The 11,674-nt window shown below is 38.8% G+C and overlaps 1 pseudogene; it reads left to right on the top strand.

The window, feature by feature from the left end:
* The window catches only part of LOC106733635 (ADP/ATP translocase 3-like), a 16,101-nt pseudogene extending 11,137 nt beyond the window's left edge, over positions 1 to 4,964 (top strand).
* The last annotated feature ends 6,710 nt before the right edge of the window (positions 4,965 to 11,674 follow it).

An 11,674-nucleotide genomic window follows, 5' to 3' on the forward strand; every position in this document is an offset into this window, starting at 1 on the left:
AGACTATATAGTAGGGGGCTGGCAGGTGGCATGGTGGTTAAAGGTGCTGGATTCACATGGCCAACCATGGTTAAAGTCCTGAACCTGTTGGCTTACTTTCTCACTTTTGCTCTTTCTCTCTCTCTCTCTCTGATCAAACTGGAAAATAACAATAATAATAAATAAAAAAGTTAAACTAATTATTTTTTTATTTTTTATTATCATCATAATCTTCTTTATATTACATTGGATTACATATAACTTTACAGTGTATTACATTGCTTTTTTCAAAAGGGAATGCCATGCAAGTCAGTCAGTACAAAGACATTAATCTCCCCGCTTCAACATTCGATATCTTTTCTATGTTTTCCCCAATCATTATTATTATTATTATAATTATTTTTTAAAACAGTCAATCGCTATTTCTCATTTTGCTTGTAAAAATACTTTGCCCATCATGGAATACTTCTCAGACCAATCCAGTTGAGAATACTATACATGTCATCATCAACAGTTAATAAGCCATATCTGTTCACTTGCTATCTTTCTCTATCCTCTTCTCTTCACTTCCCCCATTCCACACTGTCCTATTCTCATTAAGTACCTTCACTGCTTTTATGTCCTCCAATTTTTTGCTCTCTATAAAAAAGTTAAAGTAATTCTTTAAAAAAAAAAAAAAAGACTGTGGTAGGACTTCTAATTCTAATTCCAACCAAGACAGAAGAGACTGGATTTACCTCCCTCCTAAAAAATATAAAAACCTGGATGAAATGTATGAACCAATAGTCATCAAAACACTGGGCATCAGGTAATGGAGAGTTTTCTGAGAAATGACAAATGAAGTGAGCCATGATCATTCTAGTTTACCGCCTTGAAAACCTCCATGCCACAATATGGGAAGGAGAAACTCAGATGGAGAAGGGGAAACTGGGGTCCTGGTACACCAAAGTGGTTAGAGTTCATAGAGAAAGTGTCAGAGAGGAGAGCAGGATATCTGGATATTTCCAGGGGATCTGTTTTGAGTATTCAGTGCATGTATGAAGGAGACTACAAAAGACAAGAGGAGAAAAAAACACATTAAGAGATTAGCAGGAACATTACTTCAGCTTACCTAGGTCCAGAAATAGTTTCTGTTCTAATAAGCCTGGTTGGAATACTTCCAGACTCACAGGGTAGAGTGCTTAGATTGGTCTCACCTCAGTGGTGATAATCAGCCCTTCATTGACTGCTCTAGTTCCACTTAACAAATCTTTTTTTTTTTTTTAGAGAGAGGTTTTTTCGCTATAGGGCGCGTGTGCTCGCCAGACAGACAGAGAGAGACATAGAGACAGAAAGCGAGAAATCACCCCCCAGGGGGGATGGTCATGCCGCAATCCCTTCTCCTCCATTCTCCTCTCAGGATCTTGGGCACGCACGCACACACACCCGGTGTGAGTTTTAAGCCACCGGGTCTGGGACGCGAACCGCAGTTGACTACGTGGGAGTCCAGCGACATAGCCATTACACTAACTGCTGGTTCCCCCACTTAACAAATCTTTAAGATCCCAAAAGATCACGCTTTTCCAAGCATTTAACTGAATCCCAGAACAAAGCTCAAGAACAATTGTGCAAATATAAAAATATCTAGGACTCAACAAGGCAAAACTCACAATGTCTGGCATTCAATCACAAATTATCAGACAGGGAATGGCCATGCCCTGGTGGTGGGTATAGCTGTATCCCACATGGCTGTGTGGTTTGAGTCCTGGATGCTGGACACGTGTGTGTGTGTGTGTGTGTGTGCACCCAGAGTGTGCAGGAGGAAGATATGACCATGTCCCATCAAGGGTGCTTTCTCACATTCCCTCTTTCTCTTTCTGTCTCTCTCAGGTGAGTGCATGCACCCTCTGGCAAATTTTATATATATAAATATATATATATCAGGCAGATCCAGCCTGGTGGTGAAGTTGGTGGCAGTCAACTGCAGTGCTGGAGACCATATGGTCCTGGGTTCAGATCCTCAGATCGTGGCACCTAGGATCTTGAAGGGCTGGAAGGCTGAGCAAGGAGGATCATGGCATTGTAAAACCCTATAAAGGGCTCTCTCTCTCTCTCTCTCTCTCTCTGTCCATAGGCACATGAACATACACATGCTCTTTATCATGAATAAAATAAAAAAATTATTAGGCATAAAAAATAGAAAAATATGACCCCAGTGAGGAGAGAAGTCAATCAATAGAAGCTGACTCAGAAATGACACAGATGTTAGGGTTAGAAAACAAGGTTATAAAACACAGGTACTTTCCTATATTACATATGTTCAAAAAGCTAAAAGGGGTGCAGTGGAGCACCTCTTTCACTGGGGGCTAGTCGGGGTGGTGGCATAGAGGTCAGGCAAAAAGCTTCTCAATAAGTACTCACCACACCATCCAGGAAGCCATCCTCACATGTTCCATAGTCCCATCACTTCCCAAATCATAGCTGGAAGGCAGAATGGTTGTCTTATTTCCTTTTGTATCTACATCATTCTGATAAAGTGCTGAGTATGCTTTTGGATTATTTTCCTGTCACATGCCCTGCCATTTCCTTACCAAGTCCCATCCAATGGTGTAGCAGAAACCCAAGAAGCCAGCTACTTTCAGATTCCATAGTTCACTGACCCACGTGCATGACTTGTGCTTCTTTCTTTAGTTACATAGTTCCAGTGTAGTCCCAGGTGCATCTCATCCTGAGAGGTTGTTAGAGGATCCAAGTATATGAACCTGGCTAGATACAAGCTCCACTCTGATTAAGAGAACACATCTAGGAAGAAGAGCTGCTTTATCCCCAATACTACAGAACCTGCTCAAAATAGTAGGAAGAGTGTGTAATTCATCAGATGACTAAATACCAGCACAGAGGCACAAGAAATATGAAAAAAAAATGCAATATCTCTCCCTCAAGGGAACACAACAACTCTTCATCAACCACAGATAGCACAATAGAACTAGCAGAAAAATCAGAAAAATAATGCATAATATTTATAGTGACAAAACTAAATGAGAAACAGGAGAAAACAGACAACCAACTTCAGATGAGGAAGTCCTTCCACGGCTTGAAGGAGGAGATAGACAGTGTAAAAAAGAACCAAACAGAACTTTTAGAAATAAAGACTGTAATACAGGAAATCAAAACCTCTCTCAAAAGTATGAATAGCAGATTAGACCATGCAGAAGATCTAATCTCTTATCTAGAAGACAAAACCTCTGAGTCAACCAGCAAAAAGATTGGAAGTGTAATCAAAGGGAAAAAAAATAGTATATGGGAAATACTAGATACCATTAAACAGCCAAGTATCTGATATTCCAGAAGAAGAATCTAATAAGGGCATAGAAAATCTATTCCATGAAATGCTTTTAGAAAACTTTCCAAACCTAGAAAAACATTCAGACACCCAGACCAAGAAATACAAAGAACTCCAAATAGAATCAGCTTAAGAACTGTGTGTGTTTGCCCCAGCACTTTATTGCCAGACTGGTAAAAATCAAAGACAAAGACAAGATTCTAAAAATGGCAAGAGAGAAAAGTCAAGTTACTTACAAATATTATCCCATTAGGCTAGCATCAGACCTCTCAACTGAAACAATGCAAGCAAGGGAAGGATGGGAAGATATATTCAAAACACTAAAAGAAACACAGTTTCAACCAAGGGTAGTATACCTGGTAAGACTTTCTTCCATATAAGAAGAACAAATTAAATCATTCCCAACTTCTGTCTGACAGTGGCTCCAGCTCCACTACTAGGTCCACTGAAGCGTGCCACCATGAGGCAACAGGCCATCTCCTTCTCCAAGGACTTGACTACTGCCATCTGCAAGATGACCACAATTGAGCAGGTCAAGCTGCTGCTGCAAGTGCAACATGCCAGTAAGTAGATAGCAACTGACAAGTAGTACCCTGGAATCAATGGACTGCATATCCCCAAGGAGCAGGCCATGCAGTCTTTCTGGAGGGATAACCAATGTCATCCATTACTTCCCCATACAAGACCTTAACTTTTCCTTAAAGGACAAGTACAAGCAGAACTTCCTGGGTGGTATGGACAAGCACAAATTGTTCTGAAGTATTGTACTGGGAACCTGACCTCTGGAGGGGTAGCCAGAGCCACCGTGCTCTACTTCATCTATCCACTGGATTTCCCCAGAACCTGTCTGGCAGCCAGTGTGGGAAAGTCAGGCATGGAACAGAAGTTCAAAGGCCTGGGAGACTGGTGAAGACAGCATCCAAGGCTCACCAGGACTTCACCATCTTGATGCAGGGTATTATCATCTATCCAACTGTGTCATCAGGTTCGACCTGGACCCAAGAACACGCACATGATGTTGTGCTGGATGATCAGCCAGATGGTGACAGCTGTAGTAGGCATGATGTCCTACTCCTTCGACACTGTATGAGGACACAAGATGATGCAGTCTGGGTGCAAAGGAGCTGATATGTTCATGGGGACCGTGGACTGCTGGAGGAATATTCCACAAAGATAGTAGGGACAAAGCCTTCTTCAAGGATTTGTGGTCTAATGTTCAGAAGGAGGGGAGAGTGGTGCTTTGTACTGGTCCTGTACAAACTCAATAACATGATCTAAGCAGGGCAGTGTGCCCCATAGAATCCAAACCATGTAGCATCCTCAAGAAATTTCAGTCCTCCCTGTCCTGGCAAGATGGTGTCTTTAGAGGGCTGGAAAGTGGTTAAATAGAAGCTTATTGTAATCACTTTGACCGTTGACACCCTGATTTCCATGAGTTGATTAGGGAGGAGGGGAATAATGGCATCTTTGTGGATCCTGGGCGAAGCAGCCTCTTCATTTAGACATACAGTCCAGAGATTGTAGGACCAAGATATATGTAAGTATCTATTTAAAACAAGAATCATATCACCCATCTGTACTTAAGCATTTGCTCTGCTTTTGCACAGTTGAATATTTGCAATTAACATTCTTGTTTGGCATTCTGAGAAATAATAAAAAGAGGATCCCAGAAAAATAATTTGAGAAAAAAATAAATAAATCATCTCTTGATAATCAAAACCTGAAATAATTTACCAACACTAGACCAGCTCTTCAAGAAGTATTGAAGGGAGTACTATAACAGGAAAACTAAAAAGGGCCAGTCTCTGGCCACAGCCCCAGCTCCAGCTCTCCCAACCCCAGAGACACCCCTCTAAGGAAGGTAGGCGTTTTGTTTTGTTTTGTTTTGTTTTTTACTCTTCTTCTTTCTTTTGTTAATTTTCTACTATTTACCCCACAGAACAGGCCTTGGCTCTCTAGCAGAGACCAAGTTCCATCCCCAGACCCCTGTCTATTTTTTCTTTATTCTCATTCATGCTCTTTTCTTCCACCTTATGTTGTCGTCTTCTCAGCCTCCACACTCCCAGAGAGACTAGACAGGTCTAAAATCAAAGTTCTCAAATATCCTAGTATTGTGAGGCTCCCAGGGATCTTCCCTTTTATTGAACCAGCTGCAAAAAAAGGAGATACTGCTCCTCAGACACCTGAATAGGAGGCCCCTCTTGTGGGGACCACATTGTTAAACATAGCAAAAGAAAGACTTTGTCACACATCAGCCCATAGCAAAAGGGAAATACACTTGTTCCCAGTCGAAGAAATATTCTCCTAAATGGTATCCATAAGTGAATATATCTCTCAATGGCTAAAAGGAGAAGAGCCTCAGGTCTGAATAAACCAGAAAATATGTCTCCATCAAAAGAACACAATAACTCACCTCTGTCTCTTGAAAACACAGGGAGTTACCAAAATGTCAGAGAAAGAATTTAGAACATTCATGGTGACAAAACTCTATGAGTTGGAACAGAAAAGAGACAATGAACTACAGGAGATTAGGAAGTCCTTCCATGATATGAAAAAAAAAAGGACATTATAAAAAATAATCAGATGAAATGATTACAGAAAAAGTCTGTAATACAGGAAATCAAGAACTCTCAAAAGTATTAAAAGTCGATTAGACCATGATAAAGATTGAATCTCTAACGTACAAGATAAAACTTCTGATCCAGGAAAAAAAAATAAAAGTAGGGAAAATGACCACAAAAACCCATGAGGATAATATACGAGAAATACTAGATTCCATTAAATGTCCAAACATCCGAATAATAGGTATCCTAAAAGGTGAAGAAACTAATAAGGGCATGGAAATGAAATCTTGGAAGAAGACTTCCCAAATATAGAGAAGTACTCAAACATCCAGACCCAAGAAATACAAACTACCTCAAATAGAATGAACTCAAGAAGATCTGCAAGTCACATCTTAGCCGACAGACCAAGACCACAGATAAAGACAAGATAATAAAACTGGCAAGAATGAAATGACAAGTGACTTACAAAGGTCATCCCATCAGGCTAACTCCAGACCTTTCGATGGAAGCAATGCAAGTAAGAAAGAATGGGAAGACATATTGAAAGCATTAAGAAAGAAACAATTTCAACCAAGATTATTGTATCTTGCAAGATTATCCTACACATGGAAGAAAAAAAAAAAAAGATTAAAATCTGAGATTAAGAAAACCTGAAAGAATTTCCAACACCAGACCAACTCTTCAAGAAACTCTGAAGGGAGTCCTTTTCCAAGAAAAATAAAGAACAGCCAGAAATAAGGGAATAAAAGACAAGCAAGACAATGGCCAACTTAAAGGTAGGGAAAAGTCTGGAAATATCAATAATAACATTGAATATCAATGGGTTAAATTCTCCAATCAAGAGACACAGACTGGCTGAATGGATTTTAAAAAAATAAACCCTCTACCTGGTGCCTACAAGAAATTTATCTAAAGACACGCACAGACTAAAAGTGAAGGGCTGGAAAAAGATATTCCATGCAAATGGTAATAAAAACAGAGCTGGAGTCATGATACTAAGTTCTGACAAAATAGGCTTTAAAACAAAAACTGAAGAGACAAAAAAGGGCACTGTATAGTAGTAAAATAACTAATCTATCAAGAAGATATAATGTGTATAAATATCTATACACCTAACATAGGAGCACCCATATACATAAATGAAAGACTGTTAGATCTAAAAGGAGAGCTAGACAACAACACACTAATTGTTGGAAACGTCAACACCCCTCTATCTCCACTGGACAGATCATCAAGACAAAAAATTAGTAAAGAGATAAATGATGCCATAAACCAAATGGACTTAACAGACATCTATAGTCTTTCCATGCCAAAACCACAAGATACACATTTTTCTCACCCCCACATGGAATCTTTTCAAAGATTGATCACAAGAGAGGGGATAAAGTAAGCCTTGAGAGATTTAAAGGCATAAAAACTATATCCAGCAACTTCTCCGACTATGATGGAATTAAGCTTAATTTTAATTTCAAGAAAAATCCTCAAAAGTACACAAATACATGGAAATTAAATAGCCTACTCTTGAATGACTTCACAACTACTGAAGAAATTAACATAAACATCAAAAGATTAATGGAAGCCAATGACGATGAGGACATGAGTTTCCATAATCTTTGGGACACTGCAAAAGCAGTCACAACAGGGAAGTTCATAGCAATTAGTGCCCATAAGAAGATGGAAAGAAGGCAAATGGAACACCTAACATTGTGCCTAAGAGAACTGGAAAAGTAACAGCAAAAAAAAAAAAAAAGAAAAAAAAGAAAAAAGAAAAAGAAAAACTTAAGGAGAAAGGAAATAATAAAGATCTGAGCAGAATAAAGGAAATAGAAAATAAATGAACTATACAGAAAATAAAGTAAAAGCTTCTTCTTTGAAAAGAAAGTCAATACACCACTAGCAAGACGTAAGAAGAGAAAAAGAAACAAGGCAAATTAAATCTGCAATGAAGCTGGCAAAATAACAACAGTCAGTAGAAATACAAAACATCATTAGATGATACTATGAACAACTATATGCCAAGAAACAAGAAAAACCTGGATGAGATGGACAAATTCCTGGACAGATATAATCTACCAAGATTGAACCAAGAAGATGTAGAAAGTCTGAAAAGGCCCATAACAAGCTAGGAGATTGAATCAGTAATAAATAACCTCCCAACAAAAAAATAGCCCTGTCCCTGATGGCTTCACCTCTGAATTTTACAAAACTTTCAAAAAAGAGTTAACCCCCTTACTGCTCAAGTTATTTCTAAAGATTGAAAAGGGTGAATCTCTCCCTAATTTATTCTATGAAGCCTCCATTACTCTTGTCATGATCAGATAGGCTTTATTCAGGAATGCAAGGTTGGTTCAACATATGCAAAACCATAAATGTAATACATAATATTAATAGAAAGATAAACAAACATATGATCATATCAATTGATGCAGAAAAAACATTTGATAAGATACAACATACTTTCATGATCAAGACTCTCAGCAATATAGGCATAGAAGGGTCATTTCTAAACACAATAAAAGCTATTTATGAAAAATCCACAGTGAACATCATCCGAAATGAAAAAAAAAGCTGAAAGAATTTCCACTAAAAACCAGTACAAGACAAGGATGCTCACTTTCTCCACTACTTTTCAATATACTACTGGCAGTCCTTGCCAACACCATCAGAAAAGAGAATAAAATAAAAGGCATTCAAATAGGAAAATAAGTGGTGAAACTCTATTTGCAGATTACTTGATGGTATGCATAGAAGACCCAATGGTATCCATGAAAGAATTTATAGAAGTAATACATGAATACAGTAAAGTTGCAGGATACAAAATCAACAAACAGGGAACCAGCAGTTAGCGTAATGGCTATGTCGCTGGACTCCCATGTAGTCGACCACAGTTCGCGTCCCGGACCCGGTGGCTTAAAACTCACGCTGGGCACGTGTGCGTGCGTGCCCAAGATCCCAAGAGGAGAATGGAGGAGAAGGGATTGCGGCATGACCATACCCCCTGGGGGGTGATTTCTCGCTTTCTGTCTCTATGTCTCTGTCTGTCTGTTTGGCGAGCGCATGCGCCCTATAGCGAAAAACCTCTCTCAAAAAAAAAATCAACAAACAGAAATCTATAGCATTTCTATATACAAACAGCAGGCAGACTGAGATAGAACTAAAAAAAAATTCCATTTACCATAGCCACAAAAAGTATAACCAAAGAAGTTAAAGACCACAAGGAAAACTATGAGAAGCTACAAAAAGAAATAAAAAATGACACAAAAAAGTGCAAGGACATCCCATGTTCCTGGATTGGAAGAATTAATACAATCAAAATGGCAATTCTACCCAAATTAATCTACATATTTAATGCAATCCCAAGCAAAGTACCAGACACAAAAAGATAATTATGATTATCTTTATGTAGAAAAGATAATCATAAAATTTGGAATCATAAAAGACCTCAAAACAAGAAGAGTGGAGTGGGCAGCATCTCCCTCTCAGATCCAAACATATAATACAAAGCTGTGGTAATGAAAACAGCATGGTACTGGCACAGAAACAGACAGGTGGACCAATGGAACAGAATAGAGTCCCCACAAATAAATTCCAAAACATACATTCAATTGATTTTTAACAAGAAGTCCCAGTCAATCCAGTGGGAAAAGGAAAACCCCTTTAGTAAATGGTGCTGAAAAAATGAGATATCCGCCTGCAGAAAGATGAATATAAACCCTACCTCTCACCATTTACAAAAATCAATGCAAGGTGGATCAAAGATTTAAACCTAAGACCTGAAACTATAAAACTGCTCCTAGAAAACATTGGGCAAACTCTGGGAGACATTGGGGTAAGCAAAGACTTCCTAAATAAGACCCCCAAAGCACAGTTGATAATTTCTAAAATAGACAAGTGGGATTATATCAGACTAAGAAGTTTATGCCTGGCAAAAGACACAGTAATTAGTGTGAATAGACAGCCCTCAGAATGGGAAAATAGTTCTGTAAACTCTGCTTCAGATAAGGGGCTGATAACTAGAATACAAAAGGAACTCGAGCAGCTGTCCCGAAAAAAGATGATTAACCCCATTATAAGATGGGAGAATGAGTTGAGAAAAACACTCTCTAAGGATGACATACAAATACTCAAAAGGCATATGAAAAAATGCTCAACATCTCTCATGGTAAGGGAAATGCAGAACAAAACAACAATGAAACATCACCTAACCCCAAGCAGAATGTCTAAGATAAAAATAAATAAATAAAACAGAAATGATAAGTGCTGTCAGTCAAAATTTCTAAGATTAAAAAATAAAAATGATAAGTACTGGTGAGGGTTTTGTGAAAGGGAAACTCTCTTACACTGCTGATGGGAATGTAAATTGGTCCAGCCACTGTGGAGAACAATTTGAAGATTCCTCAAAAATCTACAAATAAAATGTCCATATTATCCAGCAATCCCACTCCATAGTATCTACCCAAAGAACAGAATTCTTAATCAGAAAAGTGCTTGCACATCGATACTTATGGTGACATTATTCACAATTGCTAAGAAATGGAACCAAACCAAATGCCCTCGTACAGATGGATGGAATGAAAAACTGTGGCACACTCATCCCACAGAGCAGCCTTTGCCCTCCAGGAGTGCCCCAATTCCATCTCTAGGTCCCTGGGCACCAATGGAAACTGAGGAAGTGGCACCACTGCCCCCACCCCACTTCCAAGGTCTCAAGTCCAGGTCCCTGCCCCCTAGAGAGGTAGGAAGGGTTTTTACTTTTTTTTTTCCTTTGCTCTGACTTTTTATTTTGCTAATACCCTGTCTCCCTTCTCTCTCTCATCCCACAGAGCTGCCCTTGCCCTCCAGGAACACCCCAGTTCAATCTCTAGGTCCCTGGCAAAATCCCGCACACTTTTCCTTTAATCCTCTGTATACTCTTTTCTCTCCTCTAACATTATCCTCTCTTCTCATTCTCCACCCTGCCAGAGGCATTATACAGATCTATAATCACAGTTCTGAAATTCCCTAGTTTTAAGTCTCCTGGGATACCCCTCTGTACTGAACCACCTGTGAAATACCAAGATACTTCTGCTCAGACACCAGAATAGAGTACACCTCTTAAGATCACATTGCTAAACACAATAGAAGAGAGACTTCCACATACATTAATTCACAGCTAAAGGGAAGCACTCTTGCTCTTAAGAGATATTCAAAATCGAATATATCTTCCAATGGCTAGTAGAAGAAGAGCCTCAGGTCTGAATAAACCAGGAAATATGTCTCCATCAAAGGAACAAAGTAACTCCCCTCCATATCTCCTAAAATCTGAAAACGTTACCAAAATGTCAGATAAAGAATTTAGAACGTTCATGGTGAACAAATTCTATGAGTTGGATCAGAAAATAGACAATGAACTTCAGGAGATTAGGAAGTCCTTCCACGATATGAAAGAAGAAATGGACACGCTGAGAAAGAATCAGATGGAGCTATTAGGGGTGAAGTCTGTAATAGAGAAAATCAAAAACTCCCTTGAAAGTATTAAAAGTCTTAATAGACTTTTAATAGACTTTTAATAGATCATGCTGAAGGTTGAAACGTCAATGTTGAAGATAAAACCTCTGACCTAGAAAAAAAAATCAAGAAGATAGAGAAAATAACAAAAAAACCCACAAAGATAATATACAAGAAATACTAGATTCCATGATACCCAAACATCAGAATAATTGGCATTCCAGAAGGTGAAGAAACTAATAACGGCATGGAAAATCTATTCCGTGAAATCCTGGAAGAAAATTTCCCAAGTCTAGAGAGGCACTCAAGCATCCAGACCCAA

Source organism: Tupaia chinensis, unplaced genomic scaffold, assembly GCF_000334495.1.
Source record: "Tupaia chinensis unplaced genomic scaffold, TupChi_1.0 Scaffold144269_1, whole genome shotgun sequence".
Classification (NCBI taxonomy): domain Eukaryota; kingdom Metazoa; phylum Chordata; class Mammalia; order Scandentia; family Tupaiidae; genus Tupaia; species Tupaia belangeri.